Source organism: Terrapene carolina, unplaced genomic scaffold (assembly GCF_002925995.2).
Source record: "Terrapene carolina triunguis isolate 2854851 unplaced genomic scaffold, T_m_triunguis-2.0 Scaffold147, whole genome shotgun sequence".
In the NCBI taxonomy this organism is placed as follows: domain Eukaryota; kingdom Metazoa; phylum Chordata; order Testudines; family Emydidae; genus Terrapene; species Terrapene triunguis.
The window spans coordinates 5,761,624-5,779,643 of NW_020664498.1; the positions used below are offsets into that span (position 1 = coordinate 5,761,624).

Genomic DNA, 18,020 nt, shown 5'->3' on the forward strand with positions numbered 1-18,020 from the left:
CAGGCATTGGAGTTGGGCTAAGATATCTGGAAGAAGGGGTTGCCTGTATGCTGTTTGACCATCTCAAGTCAGGACCGGTGCACGTGTGTAAATAAAGCAAGTTACACTCAGACTATAACCAGACTCTGTGTCACTGATTTAGCCTCCGTAGGGAAGCTGACCAGCAAGATCTCAGAAATCTCCAACCACTTGAGAGGTGACATCAGGGACAGCAGCACAATTTATTATTACTAGATAACATTCAAAGTATACACACAGGGTTGATCCACCCTTCTCTTGGGAGAGGGACCCAGAGAACTAAAAGAGGCCAAACTGCAGGAGCTGAAAGTGAACCAAAAGCACCTCATTGAGAAGAGAAAGATAAGGAAAGCTTTCCCCCTCCCACAGTGGTCAGGCTGGCTCCCAGATACTCCCCTTGAGTCATCCCATTTTGCCATAACTTCCAGGTGCTGGTGAGCAGCTAGTCCCTCTCCATCCTTTCTTTGAACTTGGTTACATCTCTTCGCAGTTCCCCCTTACCTTCCCCTCCTGCAGGTATTTTTATGGATATAATAGGTGCTTGCCCGCCTATTGAACACATGCCGTAGCTATGAGAGCATCTACTAAAATAAAGGCTCTGGCACAGGTGCATCTTGGAATTAATATTTTATGAAGATTAAGTAATCATAACCCTTGACCCACATGCGTTACACACACTGGTGGCTTCTTCCCACCAAGCTTAGTTACCATGTAGGAATCTCTTAAAGCGCCCTTAGCATCAGACAAAAATCAAAGAGGCATTAGGGGGTGGTTCCATATTTATTCTCACTCAATAGCTTCCAGATCCCATGTGCAAAGCTTGCTCACTGAGATGGCTTTTCAAGCTGCCAGCTCTGCAAAACCAACTTGGGAATCTGAGAAATCCAGCTGTTATTTCTGCCACTGCAATTCTCACCAGTAACAAGGAGTCTGATACCGGAACTTAGCTGGCAATTTTGCTGATCATGCACCAGGAGAATAGAATCCCACTCACTCTGCCATAGGTGTACTGACTCTGCAGTGTCAGTTCTAGTAAAACTTATCTGCAAGTGTACTAATTACTACTTGTGAGAAACACAGGCAGCAGATACTATAGGCTGAGTAAGGCGATAGCATTTCTCTGTCCATAATGGCAAGTGCAGAGCTAGTCATAACAGATACATGTATGTTCCCTCATAAGCATTCTCTTCTTCCCACCCATATTTTACATGGCACTATATGAGCACTAAGGATGATTTCATCAACATCTATTCATCTTAGGTGCTTATATGACCCCACTACCGTTACTGCGGTATATGAGCCTTGCAATCTGCAATGTATTTATCCTCAAAATCCCTCTGAGAAAGGGAAGTACTATTATTCCCATTGTACAGAGGGGGAACAGCAGCACAGAGAGGCTAAGTGACTTGTCCAAGGTCACACGGGTCTTGGGTAGAGCAGGGAATTGAGCACCAGTCTCCCCAGTCCTATAGCAGCTCCCCAACCATTGGACCGTCTTTTCTCCCCTTCTGAAGATATAGTAACAATCTCTCTGGCTCTCCATCCCAGACATGTGTTAATGATAGTAATTATAGAGAACATTGCAGCAGACATGTCTGTGTTGCATTATTCCTTCTTTGTTTTTGCACTTGGGGTTTTATTTGTAAAAGAAAAGAGAGACTATAAATCTGTCCTGTGAAGAGCTAAGGGAGGAGAGGCTACTGACTCCAAATAGTAACATGAAAGGAGCAAAAGGAGCAAGCATAGTGGCTTTTGCACCAGCGGTGATTTCCCAAAGAACAATTAAGGGCATTGCACAGATGTACACCATCTGGGGAGATGAATATGTGAATGAGACAGCCATGACAGCTATGTATAGTGGTCTCTTCATACCCCGGGGCACTAATTTATACCATCTCTCCAGAACTACAGATGCAAAACTTGCAGACATATCTCCACTGCTACAATGATAAATACGCACCCATACACCTTTCAAGATCCAGGGGTCCTACACATGCCTATCACAGCATGTGGTGTATCTCAGCCAGTGCATCAAATGCCCCAACAAACAACTATGAGAAACCAGGCAATCACTACGCTCTCGAAAGAACTCACACAGAAAAAAGATAAAAGATATATCCATATCTGACCTGTCAGTTCTCCTCCTCAAAGGAAACCTGCACAACACCTTCAAAAAGGCAAGCCTGGGAATTAAACTCATAACTCTGCAGGACACTTAAAAAAAAAAAAAAAAAGGACTTAACAGAGACATGGATTCTCTGGCTCATTTACAACAATTTATAACTCAGTGTACATACTGCCTACTAATGCTTAACTGCCCACTTGATTTTAAGTGATTTCCTACAACATGTGTGAACCCCTTATGCTTAACGTGTCCCACCTTGTAATTAGCTTGGAGACTCCAGTAACCTTCTCCAGACTGGAGGAAGAGGTCTGTGAAGGTCGAAAGCTTGTGCCTTCTACCAACAGAAGTTGGTCCAATAAAAGATATTATCCGACCTCCCTTGTCTCTCTCACAGCCTCGGACCAACCTGGCTACAAGAACAGGGCAAACATTCATCTCTCTAGGATAGTTTCAGTGCAGTTATGGGAAGAAGAACCCCTCTATCGGGTTTTTCTTTGTACATGGTGTGGTTGCTTTTGCGGTTTCTCTTGTGCAACAGCCTGGGCCCTTGCACCAGAACATGTCATACTACTAAAACATTAAACATGACCAAGGTCTGTAATGCCTCAGCATGGGAAGGACCCACAGAGCAGGCTTAATTTGAGCACTTCCAGTGTAACTCTTTGGCATGCAACTTTCAATAAAAAGATACATTTGCTCTTTGAGTATAGTACCCTAAAAACACAACACCCATGAGCAATGATGGACTAAGATCCATTTAACAAATAGAACTCCCACCTCCGCATCTGTATCGAACTTATTGCTCTGGTTTAACAAAGGGAACCCTGCTATCAGAGTGCTATCCATATGGAGTCAGGGTGACTTTTCTTCTGTTTGACAGATCTAACAGCCTGTATCCAGATCTGAGTTGCATTGTGCTCCCACCTGCCCTTCCAGGATTTTAAAGCATGACAAAGCTCGTTTCCCTACTGTTAATTTGCCCCCGTTGTTGCTTTTCATTCCATGTGTACCAGAGATAGCTCTGCTTTTGAGGAATGCCTAGCTACCCCATGCTTTGGTATGAAGAGCTTATATGCAGGATACTTTCATGCTTTGCAAGATCACTTGAGATTTGTTCACAGTTAGGAATGTACATACATCTATTGGAATCATGTCAAGCTGGAGTCTTGGTCCCAATAGGCTTTGGACAGTAAAACTTGCTTCTAACTTCTCCGGTTTCACTGCACCTTATGGACCAGATCCTCAGCTGGTATAAATGAGTGTAGTTCCACTGAATTTGCTATTTGCAATGCACAAGAAGTTTTATTAGTTCTACAGAACCCAGAAACAATTATGCATTTTCTTGAGTACCACCTACTGACACTGTCTCATTTAATTAACTATTTTTAATTTTACACACACACACACACACACACCCCTCTATTTTATAGAGCTCTCCTGTAAAAATGCTAATTTATACTCACTGTGAAACTGGTCCTACATCTCCTTTCGCTTGTGACACCACAACACTTTTCTGCTACCATCTGTACCTAGAACAGTCACATTCCTTCAGTTTGCCAAGCAGTCTCATTCTCTTCCTTTCCCCCTATAAATCTCACTTCTTTTAGAAGATGGCCTTTGGCAGAAGGGACTAGTGGCTTTAACAGACATGGGCCTGCTTCAACAAAGTTTCCACGTTACCCCAGCCTGCAGCTATGCTTAGGTATTCTCAGTTGACTGCTGGGCTCATATTTGAGTCCATACTACCCCTACCAAATCCTTGCCTGCATTTCCAGGCTCTGCTTCAGTTTTCAGGCACTAGGAAGATGTGGTTTCAGGCAGGGAAGACAGAACTATCAGAAAGAAAATAAAAACTATTGATTAAATATTTATAATCAAATTGGCATATAAAGATGACAAATTAAATGCATTCACAGATTTCAAATCTGTTCTCAGAGAAATTACTCGGGAGATGAAACACCTCTCTCCAATACAAGCCCCCAAGGAAAAATATAAATATTCCCATAATAATAAAAATTAAAAATCTGCAAAGCAAAAATCCAACCAAGATTCAATTCATATTTCTCCACAGCTGATTTAAAAGATATTTCCTAACTAGTGCCCAAAGTAGCCTGCCTCTGTAAGAGAAGTGCGAGTCTCCAGTGGACAAAATCTGCCACACATTACCCACCTTTGACAGGTCCTGATCCTGTAAGGTGCTTAGCATTCTCCATACCCACTGAAACCAAGGGATCTTCAGGTCACTCAGGAGGCACTTAGCACCATAGAGAATCAGCCCTGGGTTGGGAGCACACAAGTTCTAAGACTCCACAGAGACAGAATCTTGATTCCTGCTGGGGTTCTTAGCTATTCATGCTGTACCGTATGTAAATCAATACTTCGGTGGATAAAAGCTAGAGAGGAGTTAACACATATTCAGATTCAACATAAGTGTTTACTCAAATAAAAAGCTGAACTTGCTCCAGCTGTGTTTGCTCTCTTTTGGCACTTGCTCCCCATTAATATTTGAGCAAATGAGCTTGATTCCAAGACTGCTCACTGATGCGGCCAGTTTTAAGTAAACATTCGCAGGCAGCATTCTTTTAACTCATACATAGGAGTATTCTCACAGGAAAACTAATTATAAGAGCTACACCTATCCAGTCAGAGAACAGAGGCAGTACCATGTGACCTACATGTCCAATCCAATGAAAGCTAACCAAAATACATCTCCAATGTGTTGAATTCGAATATCTTCAACAAGCCACTAGTGAACAATCTACAGACCAAAATTATTGACCAAATTCTTTTCTATGAATATTTCCTGGATAGCAGTCATGTTCGCAATAAACCATTAGAGGAAGAAGAGGCTTGGAATTTTTAAATGAAAAATGTCAAAGTCAACAATTTTTCATAAAGTTGTTAAAAAAACCACAGCAATTTTTTGACGAAAATCACCTTAAAAAAAAAATCCCGACCAGTTTTAGCTACAAATTATTTGTTCAGCTCTAGTGACAACTGACTGTTACTAGAATTATTCTGATACACTGTACAAGAGAACATCTGTTTCCACTCTGACTCCTTTAACTTTCAGATGTGAATAACAAAAGCTGATTGTCATGCCATGTCTTCCATCTCCAGTTGGCAACAGCCTCATGATTATGAAGTTATTGTTATGCTGAATGTTCTGTTTGTCAGTTTATATTTTCCTTTTGTATCTATTTTTAGGTGCTCATTAGCATTCTGTGGGCCCTCTCCTATAAATCTTAAACCTTTATAGCACATCTTGACAATTCATCTCATGGAGCCAACCTCCAAGGAAAGGAAACCCAAACCACTTCCCCCCACTTAACTGAATAAGATTCATACTCATGTCTTTTAAACTTCAAACTCAACATTTTCCCATCTGCTCTTTAGACACCACAGCCCTTTTGCGCTACCAATATTTTATTCTCCATTCATAACTCTTTATTTCCCTCCAGAGGTTTCCAGATGCTTTTTAGTCTGCTACACTCATGGAAGATTTGGATTTTAAGTTCACTTTTCTCCCACTGCACCCAACCTTCAGGAAAAAATTACCGAGGTGGCTGAATGGCCATTACTCCCTCACAACAGTTACCTAGCGAAGTCCAACGGCCACCAATTGTTCTTAATGCAATGTTTATCCTTCCAGAGTGACTAGCCAACACCACAGACTATCTACATTATTTTAAAAAATTTCTTTCATTTACTTTTCACTATTTACGCTGTTTGTTGACTTCCATTTCCGTCAGCTTGGAGAAGGATGGAAAAAAAGTTTCAACTGAACAATTTCAACAGCTATTGGCTGTGCATTGTTGGGGCACCAGCACTGCTGACATCACAGTACAGGGAGAATTCCAAAAGGCTTTGCTCTGTAAATGAACTCTGAACTGCTCCAGGATCATCTTGACCGGATGACCTGATGGTAATGCTATGGCTCTGCGGCAACTCATCTAAAGCTACCTGTCTGTATTGGTAGTCATACATCTGGATCCCCTGTTCATAATAATGATGATCAGGATTGTGGTGCTCAGCGGTGCTTCCTCCATCCTGCCTGACAGCAATTTGAGAAAGTGCTGGTCTGCTAAAAATCAGAAGAATTATAGGATACCAGGAAAGGAATCATGGGAGTTGTTCCAGGTGGCATCCAGGGTTCCAGGTGGTATCCCACAATCCACCACAAGAAAAACCAAGCAAGCGGCAGAACATGGTATATCTGGCCAGAACACAGAGTGGTTATTTTCAAAAAACACAGGGCTGCCTAGTCACAGTGTCTCACAAAAGAATTAGATTAAGCCAGCATAAACAACATGGTGTGGACACACTGTTTAAGTGTAGTTATACTGGTAAAGTTATAGTGGGAAAACCTATATTGGAAAAAACATTCCCATCTAGACAAACCTCAAGGCAGATGGGCAGAATCCCTTGCTGTGCCTTTGTATTAACACTTCATTTTAACTGAAGATGAGCGTGAGCCACAAAATTCAGATCCTAATCCAGATTTCAAACACCCTGAACACTGAGGTTCTTTGGACATGGGGATTTTGATTCAGTCTACTCTGGTAACAGCAGCAAATTGAAAACATTGATCTGGAATCAAATTTGGAATTAGATAAGCACACATAATGCACCACTTAATTTTGTGAGCAAGAACTGCAATATTGTCAGCCCCAAGTGTTTAGAAATCATGAGTATAGTTTATAAGTTATGATATTTGGGGTTCTTTTTATTTGCCTTTAAGGTTCACTTAAAGGTTGGAAGATTGCCGACTGGCATGTCATGCAGATGTACTGGTGCTAACACAAATAGGAGTACAGGCTGTTGAATATACTTGGCTATGCCCTAAAATTAGAAGCGCTCAGGAAGGAATAAATCTATACCACTGAGACATTTATAGTTAAGGCTACGATTTTGTCATGGAGGTTGCGGAAGTCACTGATTCTGTGACTTCCAAAAACCTCTGTGGCAGTTGGGAGCTTCAGGATCCTGCCGCCTCCCGCGGTGGCAGGGAGCAGCAGAACCCCCAAAGCTCTGAGCCACCATGGGCAGCCGGGGGATCCCCGCAGCCCCCGGGCCCAGTGGGCAGCCGGGGGATCCCCGCAGCTCCAAGCTGTGGGTGGAGGGGGACCCTGGAACTCAGAGCCCCCATGAGTGGTGGGGGCCCCCAGAGTTCCCAGCTGCCCCACAGCTGCCCAGCAGCTTCCCATTTTGTCATGTATATTTTTAGTATTTTCTTTATTGCCCGTGACCTGTCCATGACTTTTACTAAAAATATCCGTGACAAAATCTTAGCCTTATTTATAGTCTATTCTTTAATTAGCTACCTTGAGCCTTGCAAGCTTTCACGATGGGACAGCCTTTGATAGAATATCAGTAAGGTTGAGGTTGCTAGTTGTATCCAAGATGACTCCCAGCATAAAGTGGAAATTTGACCAGCCCCCATGTCACAGCAAATAAATTGATGGAACAGATTTGTGTGTCAATTTACAAACAGAGCCATATCTAATCAAGTTTTTGACATCTGGAAAGATCATATAATAATATTTATACAAGGCTTTACTAGGGAGATTTTAATACTTTAGTTTATAAGATCTTGTGTGAATTGCCTGGTCTTGAAGTCATCTTCTCAGAAACATACACACACTTATAAATGTATCTTCAGGTGTAAAATTGGGAGAAAATGACATTTCACTTAGAACTATGTTTTGATTGTAACAAATGGATTCCTTTAAAACATACAGTGCTTAGCTTTATACACTGAACTACTGACTGTTTTTGTAAATGTCATTAATTTTTTATTTCATCAAAAAAAATCAAATTCAGAGAAATAAAAAAAAAGTGTTAAAACTGTAGAATACAAGAGACGAACTGCAAGCCACTTACTTCACAGCTGGATCTGACCTTCCGGAAGTTGGAAGGGCATGTGATCTGGTGCGCCAATTCACTTTCACCGCTAACCATTACCTTTTTTTATTTGAAACATATTCAAACCATACTACTTTACTGGTATTGCTCAGCTCTGACATTAGCACTGGTGTATGATTTGGTGGGCTAGACCTGAAGTTCTCAAACTGATTGGAGGCTCACCAGCTATCTCCCGGCTTTAAAAACAGAAGACTTTGAGGGCCAACAAGAGATGAAATGAAGAGCAGAAAGAGTCATCAATGTAAGCAACTTGTTTTTTCAAAAACACCCACCATCTCAAAGTCAGCTAAAAGCATATATATATTTATTTTAGGGAAGTTCTATATGACAAATTGTATGTGGTCATGTATGTGAGGAGAGTAGTCCCTGAGACAGCCTGCACTAGGATGTGATCCACACTATTAAAAAGTGTGAAACTCCTCCTGTAGACCATTACTCCAGAACGCAGCAGTGTCTAAAGGTTTCTAACTGTTACACAAGCCATAGTGGACTTTTGCCAAGGTCTTTATTGTCTAGCAGTGACCAGGTGGAGGCATTAAGATTCTGAGCCCCACGTTGGAGGGCCATTTATGGTCACTATAGATTACCACGGCAAGATCAGTAATAGATCAGTATCAACACTGGAATTTCTCTGAAAAATGCATTAAGATTTTTTATGTTTATTAGCTGTAAGTCAGCTTTGCACATGATGCTCTAGACTCATTATGTGGTGTCCCCTTTACAATCTTATTCCTAAATATACAGCCAAAAAAGAGACAGGTTTACTGTCCCCAAACATGGCAACTGTTGTAGCCTTTAAAATGTGGAGTATTCTGTGGCCCTTTGTCAGTCCATAAAGGATGTATTCTATAACCAGTTCTTTTGGAACAACTGTTAATTATTCATCTAGCTCATATTTTAAATAGTATCCATTATTACTATGATGTCTTGAGCCCCCTAAGAAGAAGACTCAACCTCAACGACGAAACCCCTCTCCAAAGAATCTAAATAGGAGAGAGAATACATCAGATTCTTTAGGTAAGAGGAAGATAAGGAACAGGCCTTAAATTCAGCCAGAGCTGTCTGGAGTAAATATTTTTAACTCCCCTGGAATTTTTATAGCATGTTGGGCAGGGGATAAGGGGCGGGCCTCCAGGAAATACACTATAAGAATTTAAACTGGATGTCTTTTGAAAAGATGTCCTTTGGCTCAACCAAACAATACTGGGTTTGAAACAGGAATGACTGGGTGACATTCTCTGGCCTGTGTTATACAAGAGATCAGTCTAGATCGGTTGGTTCTCAACCTTTTCAGACTACTGTCCCCGTTTCAGGAGTTTGATTTGCCTTGCGTACCCCCAAGTTTCACCTCACTTAAAAACTACTTGTTTACAAAATCAGACTTAAAAATACAAAAAGTGTCACAGCACACTAGTACTGAAATATTGCTATCCTTTTTACTATATAATTATAAAATAAACCAACTGGAATATAGATATTGTACTTACATTTCAGTGTACAGTATATAGAGCAATATAAAGTGATTGTCTGTATGAAATTTTAGTTTGTACTGACTTCACTAGTGCTTTTTCTGTAGCCTGTTGTAAAATTAGGCAAATATCCGGGTGAGTTGATGTACCCCCTGGAAGACCTCTGCATACCCCCAGTGGTACACGTACCCTGGTTGACAATCACTGGTCTAGATGATAATAATGGTCCCTTCTGGCCTTAAAAATCTATGAAATATTATGAGATTTCCTCTAAATATGAATCACAAACTGGACAATCTTCTTCGCCCCCCCAGCCCACCTCCCCCTAGTCAAATTGATACATGTTCCTTCTAGTGCACAATTGGTTATGTCATAAATAATTCTCACACCTCACTCTGCAAATCCTCCCCCAGATAAGCAAACTCCTTACCGTTGTTGAAATACAGAACAAAAATAATCCTGCTGTCATTTTCAAGTTCAAATTGGTAAAGTCTCTTTATGGATACATTATAGACTAGAGCGGAGAGATCAGATATAGTTCATTTAGTATTATTATATACCATTGAGAGACAGAGGTACAAGAATAGTGAATGTGACTGTCTGCCTCCCAGGTATAATCAATCAACTACACTTATGCACTGTACAATGCTCTATCATTCTTATGCAATGTTAAAATCTTCACCTTTGTGAAGCAGGCCAGTCTCTCAAGCAGCCTTTGCAACCCTTCCAAACGAACACATTACTACTTAAGGATTTCAGGAATATCCTTCAGATGTATCATTGCTCTTCCATTAATGCAACAAAACATCTGCATTTTTCCAAAAATCTATTCAGCACATTTTATTTCAGTTGCTACATAATGATGCTAGTTTTGATATTGATTGTTTTCTTTCTTGCTCTCTGGTAACTCATCGTTTATAAAGGTAACAATAAAATGGTAATGGTGGTAATAATTTTACAAGTAGAAAGCCTTTCATTTAAAGAACTCTATGTAAATTACAAATATTAAGACTCACAATGCTCCTGTAAGATCACTCAATATTATACCAATATTACAGATGGGTAAAATGATGCAATCAGATGGGTACGCAGACAGATTAAATTACTTCCACAATATCAGTAAGAGAGAGTGGCAGAGATAAGAACAGAATCTAGAAGTTGACACACTGGACTATGCAATGATCAGTAGGCCACACTAGCTCCCACCCAAATGGCTTCCCACTCTCTTGATCAATCCCTGTAAAAGCATATTTGAGTGGAAGAAGTGCAGTAACAAACCTAACACTATTTGTCTTTAGTTTTTTTCATAAAATATTTCTGTAAGCTAAGATGCGTGATGCATTTCATGGTCTAGCAATGCAGTGTCTTAGAGATTTCCATTCTGCAAAGGAAAAGCATTATCTAGCTCATTTGTATCTCAACCAAAGTCACCCATCCCTGGTAATAAACAGATCTAGTCAGGCCTCAATGACTCAAATGCTTTATTTGATATCACCGAAACTAAGATGCAATTGCTGTTTGCTGAAGGTTGTCACAAAGCTTTTCAGTAATCACTTTCAGACAGAATAGATGCTTAATTGTTCTTATTTCCCTCCAAAAAAAAAAAGTCAGCTTGCTCTTCTTTAATAATTCCCTCAGATTTCATTTTTAATCTCTTAAGCAAATTACTAGGAAAGACCTTTGATGTACGCGCCAACCAAACTCATTCATTCCTCAGTAGTGGATGGAGTTGAGAGGATCTCCCGTTCTTATGTCGGAGGATGATAATTATTACTTCAAAGCCCTGAGGCATTTTTTAGCTTTTCCTGATTTCTTTGCAGAGTATGTGTTTTGTGGGTCACCACCACTAAAATTCAGAACCAAATGTATTTGGATGCTAACTATTAAGACAGCTGTGCCATCTTTCACAGTACAGATCCTATTTCTACTTCACAGTGGAACAGCTCAGTCTGGACTGTGTATTTCCCCATGCAAGGCTGTACTCTATACCCAGTATTTATGGTGTATAGATGTTCTCGTCTTAGAGCCTTAGGAAACTGTCTATACTCAGGCTTAGCCTACACTACAGAGTTTTGCCAGCATAGCTATGTTGACTAGGAGTGTGGGGGGGAAAACACACACACACCATCCCAGCAGACATAGCTATGCCAGCAAAACCCCTGGTATAGACAACTACGGCAACAGAAGAGTGTTGGCTTAGCACATATCATTCAGGGTGGAGGCATAGCTATGCTGGCAGAAGAATTCCTTCCATTGGCTTATGCATCTCCACTAGGGGGCTCTGCCAGCATAGCTATACCAGCAAAGGCTCTATAGTGTAGCCAAGCCCTCAGAGTGAGAAGCGATCTCACCCAAGCGTAGTGCAGCTATTACACTGTCGAGATGCAAAAGTGTCCCTGGTAAATTTTGATGCATTGTTTTGCTGTTTTCTTTTATTACATTACATATATTTTGTTAATTCTGAGCTGGTTAGAGGACCCAGCCTGACAGTGTTGCTGCAGATTATGGAACCACAGACCAGTTACAATATGAGCAGTAGCTGAGGGGAGGGGCATAGAATATTCAGTGCAAAGGTGGCAAATTCAAACCTGATAAGAGAAACTATTTTTCACACCGTTAGCCTGTGGAACTCACCGTCACAATATATCATTAAGGCTTAGCAGTATCCAAGAAAGGATTGGACATTTTATAGAGATAACAAAGACCAACCAGAGACAAAAAGTAAGTGATTTAAAATAGTTTTGGAAGGAATATAATTGGCCTTGCTTTGGTCTTAAGCCACCTGCAGTTGTTGGGGATTAGGTAGACATTTCCCCTGGGGACAGATTATCCTATAAACTCACACTTCAGGATTTCTTGTACCTTCCTCTCAAGTACCTAGGACTGACCACTTTTGATGGCAGGACCCAGGACTATATAGACCAGAATGGGAATTTCCACATTCCCTTATAATGCACTGGCAAGGAGCCTGAAATCTGTACCGAAGGGATAACCGACAGCAATATAATTCCTGGCTATTTACTTTGTGTTAGACTCAGTTTTGGCATTCAGCGCATCACATGAGGTTACTTTGACATGAAATGTGCACTCAGCATGCCTGGACAAAACTTTTAAATTAGAGTTACATGCAAAATATCAACTTATTTTTATTTACGTTGTGCTGAGGGAATAGATTGGCCTGTGTTTCCAAAATGAAAACCTCCCTGCCCTCATGCACAGTGAGAGGAAACAGACTGTGGCAATCTCCCAATTTCTCCTCCAGCGGATTGATTAAGCACAGTGTTATGTGTCATGCTCTAGTATGTTAAGGATAAGGTCATCCTAATGGCGACAACGTGTATTGTACTTGCAGTGCAATTCATCCTAATGGCGACAACATGTATTGTACTTACAGTGCGACACAACTGTTATGGTCCCTTCATTGCTTGCAGCAGTCAGTGGTATGCAGGGCACCCTGATAGAAGTAGTTTATTCATTGGTCAATGTCCCCCCCTTTCAGGGTCCATTCAAAGCAGATCCTCTTTTGGGGCTATCCTCCTAAACACTGACTAAGAGATAGATAAGGCTGCATTATGAAGGCCACCACACTCCTCCTGTTCCTAACATGCTTTGTTAAGAGGAGGTGACAGGCAGTCCTCTTTTGCCAGTCTGCTCTATTCCATGCCCTATTCGCCAGGTAAGGACAAATCTCCCAAAGCCTGGTAACATCCGGGGGAAGGAAGGGGGGGAAAAGAGGAGCCCTAAATGGTCCTTCTCTCAGGGCTCTAGACTTGGGGCCCCACCAAACAAATGGGGGAGAATACCATAAATTCAGCTTATTAAAAGGCAAGGTCTTTTCTTCCTTGAGATGCCTTCTTAATCCCCAGCAACAGCTTGTTCTGTCTCAAAGCCCAGGTACTGCCTTACAAATGCAACCATTGTTACTAGGTTACTTGCTGTATGCTGTAGACAGATGCAATGTACAGCCTAGACACTCTAGCCACAATCATAGAATCACAGAAATGTAGGGCTGGAAGGGACCTCAAGAAGTCATCAAGTCCAGTCCTGTGCGCTGAGGCATGACCTAATAAACCTGGACCATCCCTGACAGGTGTTTGTTGAATCTGCTCTTAAAAACCTCCAATGATGGTGATTCCACAATCTCTCTTGGAAGGCTATTCCACAGCTTAATTACCCTTATAGTTAGAAAGTTTTTCCTAATATCTAACCTAAATCTCCCTTGCTGCAGATTAACCCCATTGCTTCTTGCCTTACCTTCACTGGACATGAAGAACAACTGATCATCATTCTCTTTATAACAACGGTCTTCAAATATATTAAGGGGTATCAGGTATCCACCTCCCACCCCAATCTTCTTTTCTCAAAATTAAACATGCCCATTAAAAAACATTTCCTCATAGGTCAGGTTTTCTAACCCTTTTATCATTTTTCTTGCTCTCCTCTGGATTCTCTCCAATCTGTCCACATCTTTCTTAAAGTATGGCATTCAGAATTGGACACCATACTCCAACTGAGGCCTCACCAGGGCCAAATAGAGTGGGACAGATAAAATACCTTTACGATAATATCAGAAGTTGACAAGAAGCTCATAAAACTATATCAGCTTTCTGTCTGTTATGTTACTTGGATAAACAATACCTATAGAAATATACAAGAACATTTGGCTCATGACCGGCTAAAAAAGCAATGTAACAAGAGAAGCTTGTCCAATAAAAGATATTATCTCACCCACATTGTATCTCATGTAACAAGAGAGGGAGTGAGTACTTTTGTCCAAGGTTTCAACAATACGAAGATTATAAGCACTGTTTGCCAGTCAGGTCCCATCTGTAAGAAATGAATGCAAATTATTTATCTCTGAGGAGCCATTCAACTAACAGAAATTTGCATGCACCTCCTGCGTGGCTCAGAAAATTATTTTTTTTTGCAGGACCTTTCATTTCATGTCCCCTTTAGAATATTATGAGTTTGTTTGTTTTGTTTTTAATTTACACTTAAAAGCATGATCATAATGAAGAACTTTCCAATAAATATCCGATCAAAACATTTAACAAGCATCTAACAATGTATATATACACATGATGTTTCAACAAACACCTAGATGTATTGTCTTTTAAGGAAGATATTCACACCTGCTTTGCCTTGGTCAGTATTTTCATTTTCCTGATTTAACACAATTTTGATTTCTACCTTCATAAAAGGCATATACCTATCATGTCTCTCATGCTACCTATTTCTCATTGGGATAATGACTTGACCCTCCTTAGAGAAAGATCTTTGTACAAATTTCTATCACTGTGTTAGACTATTGTAATTATTGAGATTGCTCTGTACTCCAACCCCCTAGGGTGCCAGTAGCATGCCAGGTATACCGCAACTCACAGGCGAGCACTGTAGGACTTCAGCAGCGAGGCCTTCTTGGTGCCAACCTTAATCCTTTCTCTCTCTCATCAACCTTTGAAAGTAGTAACCTATTAAAGAAGACAACTAAAGGGCTGAATATTTTTTTAATAAAAATGAATTATTTGGTAGTGATTACAATGGGGGAGAGAAGGAACAAATGACAATCTAGACAGCAAGTCATGTAGAGCAGGGACTGTCTTTTTGTTATACCTATATATAGCATGTAGCATAATGACCTCTGATTGGCAATACCTCCATACAAATAATCAAAGCGTGCCCTTATACATGTACAGTATTGTCATACAAATTCTAGGCATCACTGTGCCTGCTTTAGATGACTTCAATGAGTGTCAAAGGCACTCAGCATTTTGTAGAACTGGGCCATTTGTTTTTGAATGTGACTGTCTCAATCTGCAAAAATCAAAAAAGCCGTAGCTGTGCCATAGCTATATGTCTAGTTTAAAGACTGCTTGTCTGTGCAAAAGGAGACCATCTGGATTTGCTTTATGGTTAACTTAAAAAAAAAAAAAGTATGTATATATAAAGTTTCTTAACTTTTGCCAAAACAACTCAAAGCGTAGTGGTTCCTGCATGCTATTAGCATTGCAGTGCAGCTGCAAACTTTCATTAGGATAATCTTATATAATTATATATGTCGTCTTCCCATACAATTGTTCAAAACCCTACTTCTCCAAATAACAGCATATTTTGTAATAAAAGGGAAATCTTCCAGTTAGGAGGAAAGAAATCATTTCAACCGGAACCTTATTCAGAGCTTTCATTTTAAAATTAAATATTAAACTTTCAAAATGCCAGATTTTTCCAACTATACCTCCAGTGTGGTCTGGCCAAAATATCACGGTGGTTTCCCTCCCTCCTGCCTTCTTTGCCCAGTTGATTTATGGGGGGAAACTCAGTGCTTCTAAGAATTTTGTCACATTTCAGCTTTTACTAAGGTACTAAGTTAAAAAAATATGCACTAAAATTTTACATTGTTGGCTGCTATTTCAAAAGAGCCTCCTCTCCAAAGACATGACTGAAATTATGGCCAAAGAGTGGAGCAAACAGTGAGGCCCTCTGAGCTCAGAACTAGGCAATACAACACTCACTTCCAGATGTGTAAAGACACAGAGGAGAACAATACAAACCATGTCAGCTCCATTCTTCCTCTTCCAGATCTCAAAGCCTGGACACATGGGATGTAAAGCCTGAAGTAAGAGGCAAAACTCCCAGTGACTTCAATGGGGACAGAATTTCCTTCCATGAACCCTATGTTAAGCAGATCCAGAGATTACATTTACACAGATGTTAGGAACCCAAGACAAGTGAGAGTTCATAATGTAAACTGAAGCAGATATTAGTGATGGTAGCATGAAAAAAAATTATTGGCGTTGGGTAGTGTAGAGGAGTGGACTCAACCCTGCAGCACCTCCTGCTGGTGACTTCCGGGAATTAGCTCGTTCCAGCTCCGGAGCGCCCTCTGCAGGCCAGTGATCCGCCTGTCCTCTGGCCCCCGTGTCCCTCCCTGGACCCCGGTGCCCTTTTACCTGGGGTGCTGGCCCCTGGCAGTAACCCCTCAGTCTTAGGGTCTCCCCTCCCTGGGGAACCCCCACCCACTATCCCCACCTCACCTCAGTATAAGGCTACTGCCAGTCATCGTCTAGCCCCATGCCTGGGGCAGACTGCAGTATCAGCCTACTCATCACTGACAAGGAGGGTTTGGACCTGCTGCCTTGGCCTACCCCTGGGCTGTCCTCTGCAACCCCCAGTACCTGTTGGCCTTATACTAGGCCACGGCCTGGGGCTTTCCAGGCTGGAGCTCCCCAGCTCCTCTGCCTTTCCCCAGCCCTGCTCCACTCAGGTACCCTGTTTCTAGCTCCCTGCAGCCAGGCCCTTCTCTCTCTGAAGGCAAAGAGAGACTGCTTGGTCTCTGGCTCACAGCCTTTTCATATAGGGCCATCTGAGGCCTGATTGGGGTGTGGCCAAGCTGCAGCTGCTTCCCAATCAGCCCAGCTTAGCCGCTCTCAGCCACAACCTTCCCCCAGGGCTGTTTTAAGCCCTTCAGGGCAGGAGCGGGGTAACCACCCCGCTACAGGTAGATGTACAATGTGGCTTGTAAGAGGGAATATCATCGGTCTACTCTTCGGAGGTTAGGAAGCCAGCACAGCAGCTGTAGAAAGCAGTTCAATCTAGGACTGATGGACAGAGGATGCTATCAGTGTGTTCTCCAGTTTTCACTCTGAACATGATCTCTTTGCTGATTGCCTGTTTGCACTAATTCCTCCTTTTATCTCCCTCCCAGTCTCCAACCCCGTCTCTTCCCTAGTCTTTCCATCTAGCTAATCCCGCCTCACTTAAAGAATTTAAAATAAACAAACAAACAAAAAATGCAGAACTAACAGGACGTTTACTGCTGTTGCACCGTTCCCTCTGCTTGTATGTTCTCTCTCTTTCCCCATATCTTTTTCTGTCTTCTCTATTTAGACTGTATGCTCTTCAAGGCAAGGACGGTCTTTTATAGTAGTCTGTACAGCATCTAGCATAATAGGGCATCATTTCTTGGGTGGCTGCTAGACACTATCATAATAAAAATGATAAATACATTATGCAACACTTCCTATTATCAGTGTTTGGGGTACTAGAGCTGACCTGGTTAGGAATGTCAATGTGTCCAAGTACCAGCTTTTTCATGGAGAGAAAAAGTCTATGAACCTAGGTAAGACCAGAAGGGAGCATTAGATCTAGCCTGACCTCCTGTATTACACAGGCCGTTACCCCTGTATTGAGCCCAATAACTTGTGGTTGACTAAAGCATCTCTTCCAGGAAAGCATCCAGTCGTGATCTGAAGGCATCAAGAGATGCAGAATCCCACCATTTTCTTGGTAGTTTGTTACCCTAGTTAATCACCTTCTTGATAAAAATGTGCCTAATTTCCAGTTTGAGTTTTTTGGGCTTCAGATACCTGCATGTGACCACAAGGAAATATTGGCTATGTATAGGGCTAAATCTGTAATGATAAAGCAGGGTGTGTGGTTTAGAATGTCACTTGGAGAGTCTGGCAAAGACTAGTTCAAAAGTA

General features: G+C 41.4%; 1 long non-coding RNA gene across 1 annotated transcript; it reads right to left on the reverse strand.

The window, feature by feature from the left end:
* Positions 1-13,958: 13,958 nt before the first annotated feature.
* On the reverse strand, positions 13,959-16,343 carry LOC113406874. Its single transcript, XR_003369898.1, has 3 exons — positions 16,089-16,343; positions 14,920-15,008; positions 13,959-14,364 (listed from the first exon to the last, which is right to left on the reverse strand). It is a non-coding gene; the product is annotated as an uncharacterized LOC113406874 (long non-coding RNA).
* Between the last annotated feature and the right edge of the window lie 1,677 nt (positions 16,344-18,020).